Source organism: Carcharodon carcharias, chromosome 9, assembly GCF_017639515.1.
Source record: "Carcharodon carcharias isolate sCarCar2 chromosome 9, sCarCar2.pri, whole genome shotgun sequence".
NCBI classification, from domain to species: Eukaryota; Metazoa; Chordata; class Chondrichthyes; order Lamniformes; family Lamnidae; genus Carcharodon; species Carcharodon carcharias.
Window position 1 is genome coordinate 43,944,504 of NC_054475.1, and position 12,372 is coordinate 43,956,875.

The 12,372-nt window shown below is 43.2% G+C and overlaps 1 protein-coding gene across 1 annotated transcript in view; it reads left to right on the forward strand.

The window, feature by feature from the left end:
• Positions 1-1,204: 1,204 nt before the first annotated feature.
• The window catches only part of LOC121282344 (alpha-1,3-mannosyl-glycoprotein 4-beta-N-acetylglucosaminyltransferase C-like), a 146,094-nt gene continuing 134,926 nt past the window's right edge, over positions 1,205-12,372 (forward strand). The window contains exon 1 of the mRNA XM_041196046.1: positions 1,205-1,349. The gene's annotated coding sequence lies outside the window, so the exon portion shown is untranslated. The remainder of the gene's footprint in view (positions 1,350-12,372) is intronic.

Below are 12,372 nucleotides of genomic sequence, written 5' to 3' on the forward strand. Positions count from 1 at the left end.
CGGAGAGGCACACAGTGAACGTTTCGAGTCCGCTTGATTCTTCAACAGAACTAAGTGAAAATAGAAGAGGTGAAATATAAGCTGGTTTAAGGGGTGAGGGGTTGGGGGACAAGTAGAGCTTTGACAATTAGATATCATCTTGACAATTGTTTTCCAAATATTGCGATTGATCCCCCTTCTACCTTTGTTTAATTGGTAGTGATTAAGGACTGCTTGTCTTTATGTCGCTCCTTACCAGTTTTCCAGTCCTTTTCCCTCCTTTTATTTTCTCCTCCTCTACATATTTCAATTTTCATTTACTGCAATTTAGCTTGAGGCAATAAATTCAGATGTGACAATGTAAGTGTGACTGTAGGAGTTGAATGTGGCAAACAAATGCAAAATGCAAAACTTTCACTTTAGATAAATATAGACCAACTCTTCCCACACTGCATTGTAGCAGCATTCTGTGTAAAAAGAATGTCCAATATATTTCTGCAAAGGGATTAAAATTCTGTTCAAAGCTGGCGCTGCGTGAAGCTTTTTTTTTTGGCTTGCAAAACATGGATTTATCTATTTGTGTTAACTTGGCTTTCTCACAGGAACTATTAAGGAACTATGAGCCATATTATCATGGGAGATCTGGTTATTTGATTTATGGTTAGTTTCAGTGTGTGGAGGAGGCTGTACAGAAAACCAGAATTAGTTTTTAACAAAGCCCACGATTCTGACGTGCGTGTTTGGAGTGTATTGCTGGGGCTATAGAAATGTGAATGCTTATTACCATATCTCTATATAGCTATCCCTCCCTATACCAGATAATCCCCTAGGCTGAAGAATTGCAATACACGTCTTGGTTGAACTGATCCGGCTGCGTTTCTGGCAACAATCCTACAGTGTCTGTCTGTGGTTAAAGAGATCAGCAGGCAAACGGCTAAGTTAACAGATGGGCACCACTAACAAGCTGCTCAGTGTTTTCTAATTTACATGACATAGTGAAAGGCCCCGGGAAAACGCAGGTAACCCGCGCTACAAATAGATGCAGATGGTGAAGATTCCTCTGTGGGCTCTCGGGAGACGCTCCCTCTCAGGCTGGCGAGCAGTTATCGGCGGCGATTGCTTTCCAGGGCTGCTGTTGCTGCAAAGGTTTGTGACTTCCACACCCCCACTCCACCCCCATCGACGTTAACGTGACTTGGCATGTGGAAGGGACATAACATCACACACAAAAACGCATGGAAAAATATCAGGCTGTTATGATGTTATGTGGGCACACTAACAGCACTGTGCTCCCTTCAATCTCTGGACTAGGATTTATAAACCTCACGGGAAAGGCGCAAGATAAGAAATTGGAAATGTGCACAGCAAAGGTAAGATTATTTTCAGCGAAGTTTAACTGCTTCAGTGCTGAAATCCTCTTTCTTTCATTTCCACAGGAGCTGTAGTTTTTCTCTTAATAACATTTTCACACACGCGAAAAGCCAGCTGTTCCCCAGCTTTTTGGCTGTTGCTGCATATTTAGTATCTGTGAAATGTGAGGACCCTCCGAAGTAAACGATAAAATGAAACCTGATCTGAACTCGGGCAGGCTTGGTCGAACCTGAATCCAATAAAAGTGCAGCTCCTCTGTCAGGTTTATTGGGAACATGGGAACTTGTCTGGTTGCCAACTTAAGTTTCCATCTCAGCCGTCAAAGGCTAAACATCCACAGAATTCCACCATCAGGATGCGTTTATGGGCGGAAAAAAACAATTGCCAGGATACATTTAGTACTCGTTCAGTTTTTGACAGGGTGGGAGAAGTCAGATAACTAGCCCAGCTATCAGACCCTTAACTCATAGAAATGCGTTAACAATATATTTTTTAAAAACTGTAATTTGTGCTGTTTGGTGCAGTGATGCTGCTGCAGTTTTTAATGGTAAGAGCTATGGCCGTGGGAAATAGGGGCTTTGTTTTATTTGCCACTTGAGCATTGCAGTATGATTGAAAGTTATCACTTTGTCGCATCGAGTTAGAAATGGACTGAAATGTAAAATGACTGTTGCCTTCCGGATAACTAGGCATGGACTCGGTAACTCTTATCATTGGATTCAGTTTAATGGTAGCGATCTTCAGGCATCCTTTTCCTAAAAAAAACACAAAGCAACAATTTTTGTTCGTGGAAACATGTTGAAGTTTTCAGTGATAGTGGCATCATAATAGAAATATTCCATAGTGAGCCTGCAGTTGCTGCATTAAGTAAACTCATTGATTTATTGTATACCTTCCCCTGAAACAGACCTTGTCACTGACGGGATTGAACACCATGCAGCCATCTATTTTTAACATTTTAACATTAACAATCTTAGAGGAAAAAATGAGTCATTTGGCATATGCAATAGCTTTTTAGTAAACATATGTTTCAGTCCTCAAATGTTTAGGTCAGGGGACATCCTGGTGCTGTCTGCAAAGCAGGACTCATCCATTACAGACTATTTTTAATTGAAATTCTGTTGAGTTAAGGTATAGCAGAATCCTTAATATGCTTGAAAGCATTGTTTTTCCTCTGTCAGTGCCCTCCTCCTCCTCCTCCCAAAGGCATTGGACTCCAGCTGGAGAAAGATTCCACTGGGGTCTCCTGAACCACAACCAAATGGCCATTCATTTTATCATTATATATGAGCCCAGCTAGCTAGTGCTGGCAGTGGGGGATATGGGAGCCTGCACCAATCCTGCCCAAACTAGCTACTTGGACTAGCTTTGGCCCCACTGCAATCAATAGCAAGAATCTTGGCTGATTCTTGCCACTCATTTGATTAATTGTAGTGCCCGTATAGCCATCCCAGTTCTGATCAGCACAGACAAGGAGTTGAACCTCAGACCTTCTGATCTGTATAGTTCAGTTACATTTTTCTTTTTCCAACTGAGTCATCACAGAATCGAAAAATATTACTTATAACTCCGTAGAAATAACATCTCAGTATCAAACTCACTTTCTGTGATGCACAGGCTTTAATTCCAATTCTTGAAATGTTAAAGAAAGCTGTAGTTAGAATATTTACTGTAGTTATTACAACTAAAAACAAATTAAATGAATATAAAAAAATAATTTAATTTTTTTCTCCAGTCTTAAGGGACAGAATATTTTCATGTTTAAATTATTCTTTCTTCTCCAGGTAGAATTATAACATTTCATGAATTTCTTTTCAGTGGAAGTTTTAACACATCTGAAGGGCTTCCTTTGGCAGCTTCAGAATCTTTATGTATTGTAGCAGCACAGGATTATACTGACTTTTACCAGCTGAAGGCAGTGTTATTATAAATTGCTGTACTGGATTATGGTTGCATTCAATTCACTGTAACATAGTCTAATAGCTATGTTGATTGTCAGGACTGCTTGTCATCCAAAAGCTGTAAGTACATTGACTGGGGCAACTTGCTATATTCAGGACTGTAATGACAACTCAAGTAGTACATGAGGGGGAACTATTCCTAATATTTGCCTTTGAGAAATGCTGACAATTTGGTTTTCCTAGTTCTAGTGTTAATGAGATTTTGACTAATTATTGAAGAAGATATGGTTATGCTTGGCCAATTTTCTTCCATTCTTTTCAATGTGATTGTTCTAGATTGTAATTTAGAACCTAATTTAGGAAATCAGTTCATTCATTACAGCTGTGAATTAAGTGTGAAAGTGCATAAAATAGTTCTTAATAGTGGGGATGATTTTGCTAACCACAGTATAGTATAAAGCAAAAACTGAGTCAAGCAGGCACCAGTTTTTTTTTTGTTCATTCACAGGATGTGGGCTTCGCTGGCTGGGCCAGCATTTATTGCCTATCTAAGTTGCCCTTAAGAAGGTGGTGGTGAGTTGCTTTCTTGAACCGCTGCAGTCCATGTGGTGTAGGCACACCCACAATGCTGTTAGGAAGGGAGTTCCAGGATTTTGACCCAGTGACAGTGAAGGAACAAAGATATATTTCCAAGCCAGGATAGTGAGTGATTTGAAGGGGAACTTATAGGTGGTGGTGTTCCCATTTATCTGCTGCCCTTGTCTTTCTAGGTGGTAGTGGTCTTGAGTTTGGAAGGTGCTGTCGAAGGAGCCTTGGTGAATTCCTGCAGTACACATTGTAGATGGTATGCACTGCTGCTACTGTGCATCAGTGGTGGAGGGAGTGAATGTTTTTGGATGTGGTGCCAATCAAGCAGGCTACTTTGTCCTGGACGGTGTCAAGCTTCTTGAGTGTTTTAGGAGCTGCACTCATCCAGGCAAGTGGGGAGTATTCCATCACATACCTAACTTGTGTCTTGTAGATGGTGGACAGGCTTTGAGGAGTCAGGAGGTGAGTTACTCGTTGTACAATTCCTAGCCTCTGACCTGCTCTTGTAGCCACAGTATTTACATGGCTAGTCCAGTTCAGTTTCTGGTCAATGGTAACCCCCAGGATGTTGATAGTGGGGGATTCAGTGATGGTAATGCCATTGAACATCAAGGGGTGATGGTTGGATTCTGTCTTGTTGGAGATGGTCATTGCCTGACACTTGTGTGGCATGAACGTTACTTGCCACTTGTCAGCTCAAGCCTGGATATTGTCCAGGTCTTTCTGCATTTGGACATGGACTGCTTCAGTATCTGAGGAGTCGCGGATGGTGCTGAACATTGTGCAATCATCAGCGAACATTCCCACTTCTGACATTATGCTGGAAGGAAGGTCATTGATGAAGCAGCTGAAGATGATTGGCCTAGGACACTACCCTGAGGAACACCTGCAGTGATGTCCTAGAGCTGAGGTGACTGACCTCCAACAACTACAATCATCTTCCTTTGTGCTAGGTATGAATCCAACCATCAGAGAGCTTTCCCCCTGATTTGCATTGAATCCAGTTTTGCTGGGGCTCCTTGATGCCACACTTCATCAAATGCTGCCTTGATGTCAAGGCAGTCACTCTCACCTCACCTCGAGAGGTCAGTTCTTTTGTCCATGTTTGAACCAAGGCTGTAATGAGATCAGGAGCTGAGTGGCCCTGGCAGAACCCAAACTGGGCGTCAGTGAGCAGGTTATTGCTAAGCAAGTACCTCTTGATAGCACTCTTGATGACCCCTTCCATTACTTCACTGATGATTGAGAGTAGATTGATGGGGCAGTAATTGACCAGGTTGGATTTATCCTGCGTTTTGTGTACAGGACATACCTGGGCAATTTTCCACAAAGCCAGGTAGATGCCAGTGTTGTAGCTGTACTGGAACAGCTTGACTAGGGGCACGGCAAGTTCTGGAGCACAAGCCTTCAGTATTATTGCCGGAATATTGTCAGGGCCCATAGCCTTTGCAGTATTCAGTGCCTTCAGCCATTTCTTGATATCATGTGGAGTGAATCGAATTAGCTGAAGACTGGCATCTGTGATGCTGGGGACCTCCGGAGGAGGCCGAGATGGATCATCCACTTGGCACTTCTGGCTGAAGATTGTTGTGAATGCTACAGCCTTATCTTTTGCACTGATGTGCTGTGCTCCTCCATCATTGAGGATGGGGATATTTGTGGAGCCACTTCCTCCAGTGAGTTGTTTAATTATCCAACGCCATTCATGACTGGGTGTGGCAGGACTGCAGAGCTTAGATCTGATCCGTTGGTTGTGGGATGGCTTAGCTCTGTCTATACATTGCTGCTTATGCTGTTTGGCACACAAGTAGTCCTGTTTTATCAGGAATACTTCATCAGGCTGACACCTATTTTTAGGTATGCCTGTTGCTGCTCCTGGCATGCTCTCCTGCACTCTTCAGTGAACCAGAGTTGATCCTCTGGCTTGATGGTAATGGTAGGGTGGGGAATATGCCGGGCCATGAGGTTACAGATTGTGTTTGAGTACAATTCTGTTGCTGCTGATGGCCCACAGTGCCTCATGGATGCCCGGTCTTGAGTTGCTAGATCTGTTCAAAATCTATCCCAGTTAGGATGTTGGTAGTGCCACACAACACAATGGAGGGTGTCCTCAATGTGAAGGCAGGATGTTGTCTCCACAATGCCTGTGCAGTGGTCACTCCTACCAATACTGTCAAGGACAGATGCATCTGCGGCAGGCAGGTTGGTGAGGATGAGGTCAAGTATGTTTTTCCCCTCACCATCTGCCGCAGACCCAGTCTAGCAGCTATGTCATTTAGGACTCAGCCAGTAGTGGTGCTACCGAGCCACTCTGGGTGATGGATATTGAAGTCCCCCAACCAGAGTACATTCTGTGCCCTTGCCACCCTCAGTGCTTCCTCCAAATGGTGTTCAACATGGAGGAGTTCATCAGCTGAGGGAGGGCAGTCCATGACAATCAGCAGAAGGTTTCCTTGCCCATGTTTGACCTGATGCCACGAGACTTCATGGGATCTGGAGTCAATGTTGAGGACTTCCAGGGCAACTCCCTCCCGACTGTATACCACTGTGCCATTGCCACCTCTGCTGGGTCTGTCCTGCCGGTGGGACAGGAGATATTCAGGGATGGTGCTGGTGGTCCCTGGGACATTATCTGTAAGATCTGATTCTGTGAGGATGGCTTTGTCAAACTGTTGCTTGACTAGTCTGTGAGAAAGCTCTCCCAATTTTGGCACTTGATGTTAGTGAGGAGGACTTTGCAGGGTCAAAGGGCTGCAATTGCTGTTGTCATTTCCGGTGCCTAGGTCGATGCTGGGTGGTCCGTGTGGTTTCATTCCTTTTTTGTTTCTTTGTAGTGGTTTGTTTCAACTGAGTGGCTTACTAGGCCATTTCAGAGGGCATTTAAGAGTCAACCACATTGCTGTGGGTCTGGAGGCACATGTAGGCCAACAGATTTCCCTAAAGGGCATTAGTGAATCAGATGGGTTTTTACAACAATCAACAATGGCTTCATTGTCCAGATTTTTTATTGAATTCAAATTCCACCATAGGCCATGGCAGGATTCGAACCTGGGTCCCCAGAGCATTACCCTGGGTCTCTGGATTACTAGTCCAGCAACAGTACCACTATGCCATCACCCTAGTACCAGTACCAAATATATAACGATCAGCTATTAACAATCCATTGTGGTTGGAAGGGACCTTCATTCATGTATTGATCTGTAAACCATTAATCAATAAACACCATTTGATACCAATAACAATAACATGCATTTAAATAGTGCTTTCACCTAAATAAAATATCCAAAGGAAGACAAAGGGAAATGATTGTAGTTGTTAGAGGTCAACCACCTCAGTTCCAGGACATCACTGCAGGTGTTCCTCAGGGTATTGTCCTAGGCCCAACCATCTTCAGCTGCTTCATCAATGACCTTCCTTCCATCATAAGGTCAGAAACGGGGATGTGCAATCATCACAATCATCAGCGAACGATGTTCAGCACTATTCATGACTCCTCAGATACTGAAACAGTCCATGTCCAAACGTAGCAAGACCTGGACGATATCCAGGCTTGGGCTGACATGTGGCAAGTAACGTTTGCACCATTCAAGTGTCAGGCAATGACCATCTCCAACAGGAGAGAATCTAACCATCGCCCCTTGATGTTCAATGGCATTACAATCATTGAATCGCCCACTATGAACATCCTTGAGGTTACCATTGGCCAGAAACTGAACTGGATTAGCCATTTCAATACAGTGGCTACAAGAGCAAGTCAGAGGCTAGGAATCCTGTGGCGAGTAACTCACATCCTGACTCCCCAGTGCCTGCCCACCATCTACAAGACACAAGTCAGGAGTATGATGGAATATCCTTGCCTGGATGAGTGCAGCTCCCACAACACTCAAGAAGCTTGACACCATCCAGGATAAAGCACTTGATTAGCACCCCATCCACAAACATTCACTCCCTCCACCATCAACACACAATTGCAGCAGTGTGTACCATCTACAAGATGCACTCACCAAGGCTCCTTAGGCAGCACCTTCCAAACCCATGGCCACCACCATCTAGAAGGACAAGGGTAGTAGACACATGGGGACATGAGTGCCTGGAAGTTCTCCTCCAAGCCACTCACCATCCTGCTTTGGAAATATATCACCCTTCCTTCACTGTCATTGAGTAAAAATCTTGGAACTCCCTCCCTAACAGCACTGTGGGTGTACCTAAACAACATGGACTGCAACAGTTCAAGAAGGCAGCTCACCTTCTCAAGGGCTATCAGGGATGAGCAATAAATGAGTGACGCCCACATTCCATGAATGAATTAAAGAAAAGGTGCTTCACAGGTGAAAAATCAGACAAGATTGACACCAGGCCAAAGAAGGAGACATTAGGACAGGAGATCAAATGTTGGTCAAAGATGTAGATAAAGTCTTAAAGGAAGGGAGGGAGGTTACGAGGCTTCAGGCAGAAAGCTTATGGCTTTGGCAGCTGAAGACACAGCCACTAGTTATAAACAATCAGGGACGTGGAAGAGGTCAGAATTGGATAAGGTTGTAAGGCTGCAGGAAGTTACATAGATGAACAGGATGAGACCTTGGAGTGTTTGAAAACTTGGAAGAGAATTTTAAAATCAAGATGTTGGTGGGCCAGGAGCCAATGTAGGTCAGTGAGCACATGGGTGATGGCTGAATCGGATTTGATACAGGCAGCAGAAGTTGGAAGATGGGCGGCCAGCCAGCGGAGCATTGAGATTGTTGAGTCTGGAAGTAACCAAAGTATGGATGAAGATTTCATCAGCAGATGGGCTGTTGCATAGACAGAGACAAGCAAATATACAGAGTGGCCGGGCAGGAGGTTGAAACTAGTGGCTAGGGAATGGAGTTTGTGGCAGGGGGCTGAAGACACTGGCTTTGGCCTTTCTGTGTATAATTGTCTCATTTAAGGTTCAGCATTGGAGAGGCAGCATGTCAACACAGAAACAATGAAGAATTGGTGGTAACATAGAAATGGGTTACATTAGTTCAGTGATGTTGTATCTTAGGATGATGCTGCCAAAGCGCAGTATTTAGATGAGAAAGAGGAAGGAACCAGGAATAGATTCTTCAGCAACTCCAAAGCTGCATTTTTGGAAAGATAAGTTAATTTAGGAGATACCCTGGCAATGACTGGATCCATAATTCCTCATATTGTGAAGCGACCCTTACCTGCATGCAGTAAGACTTGAACAACATCCAGGCTTGGGCTGATAAGTGGCAAGTACCATTCGTCCCACATAAGCATCGGACAATGTCCATCTCCAACAAGACAGCCTTTAGCACCTCCATGCAATTGCATTACCATCACTGAGTACCCAACCAGTAACATATTGGGAGTCACCATTGACCAGAAATTCAACAGCAACAGCCACATAAATGCTGCCTGGTGGTTCCTCGAGCAGGTCAGAAGCTGGGTATTCTATGGTGCGTGGTTCACCTCCTGGATCCTTAAAGCTTTTCACCACCTGCAAGACACATGTCAAGAGTGTGATGGAATACTCACATTTGCCTGGATGGGCGTAGCTGCAACAACCCTCAAGGAGCTTGATGCTGTCCAAGACAAAGCATATCACTTGTTCGCTACCTCATCCCCTACCCTAAATCTTCACTTCCTCCACCCACAGTGCACGTATCTACAAGGTGCAATTCCACAAGGCTTCTTTGATAGCACCTCCCAAAAACACAGTCTCCATCACTTAAAAGGATAGAGTTTGCAGATGCAAACTAACACTACCAAATCACACACATATATCATTATTTTCTGGACATACATCACCATTCCTTAGTCGTCATTGGGCCAAAATCCCGGAACTGCTTACACAACAATATTGTAACAGCCTTATCATTAAACTTTCTACAGTTCAAGGAGAAGGCCAGCACCACCTCCAAAGCACAATTCTGCTTCTTGAGTTCTCTGCCTGAAGGCAAGTCCAACCAACAGCACCATACCTCTACCATGGCTGGGGCAAGGAAGCAGGCCCCGAATCCACCCCAGCTGAAGCAGGAATCAAACCCAATGCAATTGACATTAATTTGATCCACACCAGCCATCCAGTCAACCCATCCTCCCAAGGAACCTGAGTTGCTGTGGCAACATATAATTTTACATGCATGCTGTAGGCTGGAGCAGTGGATAGTGATGGTAGAGGCTCCAATTTCTCTCCATCACATGGCTGACCAGGAATCTCTCCCGTTCATACCACCTGCTATCGGTATGCTTTGGATGTGTTGGAAGGATTTACGAGTTGATACTCATTCTGTTTGGTTAAGTTAGGAAAGCACCTTCCATGGCCATTAAATCCAGGCACTTGAACCCAGGGATGCTACCGTTGTACCACAAGACCTCCTCTCAGCACAATTAGGGATTGGCAAAAGAACAATCAGGAGGGTGTGTGACTTGGAGATGATGATGATGTTCCCATGATATGCCTGCTTCTTAGTGATCAAGGGAGGAGGTGTTGTTGAAATAATCTTGGTGAGTTGCCACTGTAAATAGTGTCTGCTGCAATCACAGTGTACCATTGATGCTGGAGATGGTGGCTAAAGCAGCAATGAAGCAAATTGTTTTATCCTGGATTGTGTTGCAATTCTTGAGTATTGTTGAAGCTATACCTAGCCAACAAACAGTAAATACTCCATCACATTCCTGATTTGAGTCAAGTAGATAAATGATCAGTATTAATAGGCAATTGCCTTGCCTTCAGTTTAATTTTGTTCTGTTTCTGATTGACTCTGAAACATAATTACATCTATTTATATTTCACCAAAAGTCTTGAATAAAACATACACTTTCTGTAAATGACATATTACTTACTGTAACACTCCTTTGGTCACACTTGTTATAAAGCAGAATGCCCTTCTCACTGTGACAATGTCACGAGAAATCTGGTGTACAGTCAAAATGGAAAATTTTAATAATTACAGGCACAGTATTCATTTTGAGAGTTGATTATAGTACATTCAACTATTCCTTATGTCTGTAAATTCTTTTGCCTTCAGTGTTTAACTTATTGTTTGTGGGTGAGATTAAAATTTCCTGTCAATGTTTTGGGCAGGCCTTCCCAATGGAGCGGTTGATGAGCTGTAGCTGACTTAAAGTGAACCCACAAATTGAAAATGGTCTGATTCATCCAGCTGCTGAACAAGCGAAGATGATGCTGACAGCATTAAATACTGTATTTGTTGTGCTATTACAGTGTGAGTAAAACACATGGCTGACCCCACGAGGTACATTGGAACAGGGATATGGTTCTACAGGCTTGATGCAGCTAATTGTAACGAGAGGCACAGATGTTGCTCTTTCCAACTTTAAGTACATTGCAGTTTATCATGTATAATCTCTTGGTATCCCTGTTGTGTGTGTGTGTGTGTGTGTGTGTGTGTGTGTGTGTGTGTGTGTGTGTGTGTGTGTGTGTGTGTGTGTGTGTGTTTTGCTAAAACACAGCACCAAATAATCTCTTAAACTGGGTTATGATTACAGAATTCTATTGCTTGTGCTAATCATGGATTAGGCTAAATCTGGGCACGCTTCATTTACATCAGTTCATAGGTCGAATTTGGACAGAATGATAATTTTACAAAGTGACAAAGTAATGTAGTTCAAAACTATTTTTGAAAGAACCATGTGTGACTTCATCACAAAGGTTTGTTCAGCCCAGAAGAGATCAACTGGAAGGCAATGCACACCAGGTTGCTGAAAAGAATATGTGCAACCTTCTGGATTCAACAGAGTGAGATTTTCACAGCAAACCTTCACTTCTAACTCCGGGAGTGGACACATATTTCCACTCCTGTCCAAGTGTTCGGCCACAGGCTGATTCTCACCCCTAGATGCTCATTCAGTAATGGCAGCAGTGTAATTAATCACTGTGAAGTGTTTTTGGCAGAAAGCAATGAGTACTTAAAATGAACAGACTGGCAATCATGGGATGTCAACTGCTAGCACAATTGACTTTTGCTTTTAAACCTTAACGTACACTGTTTCTTGAAATAGCCAGTTGTTGATATGAGTGTTAAAGACTCTAGATCCGAGCTTTGTATTTCAGGATTCATTGAGTGCTGTGATGAAATGTTCCCTTGCCCAAATGGCCATTCCTCAGTCTAAGTTGTTTAGTTACCATGGGCAGAATGTTTAGCTTGGACAGGTGCACAAAACAGTTGATGTCAACGGAAAGGACATTTTTTTGGAGCATATGGCAGGTGGCTTTAAGCCCTCACCAAAGTTAGGAGTTCACCCTTCATTCATTGTATAAGAATATATTTTGTTTAATACAGGTGATTACTGTGTGTAAAAACAATAATTTGTAATGGACCAAACTGAGCCAATACAGATCCATTGTGAGGAGTCCAAATCTAGCTTCAAGAAGAAAAATAATTGCAATCAATTCAGTTCTGAATCCTGTACAAAGTACAAAGACACATATTTAGATGTAATCTTTACTTGAGAATCCTTCTGCTGTAGAGTCAAATTTGTTAAGGATGACATGGTAGATAATCACCTCATTTGTAATTAT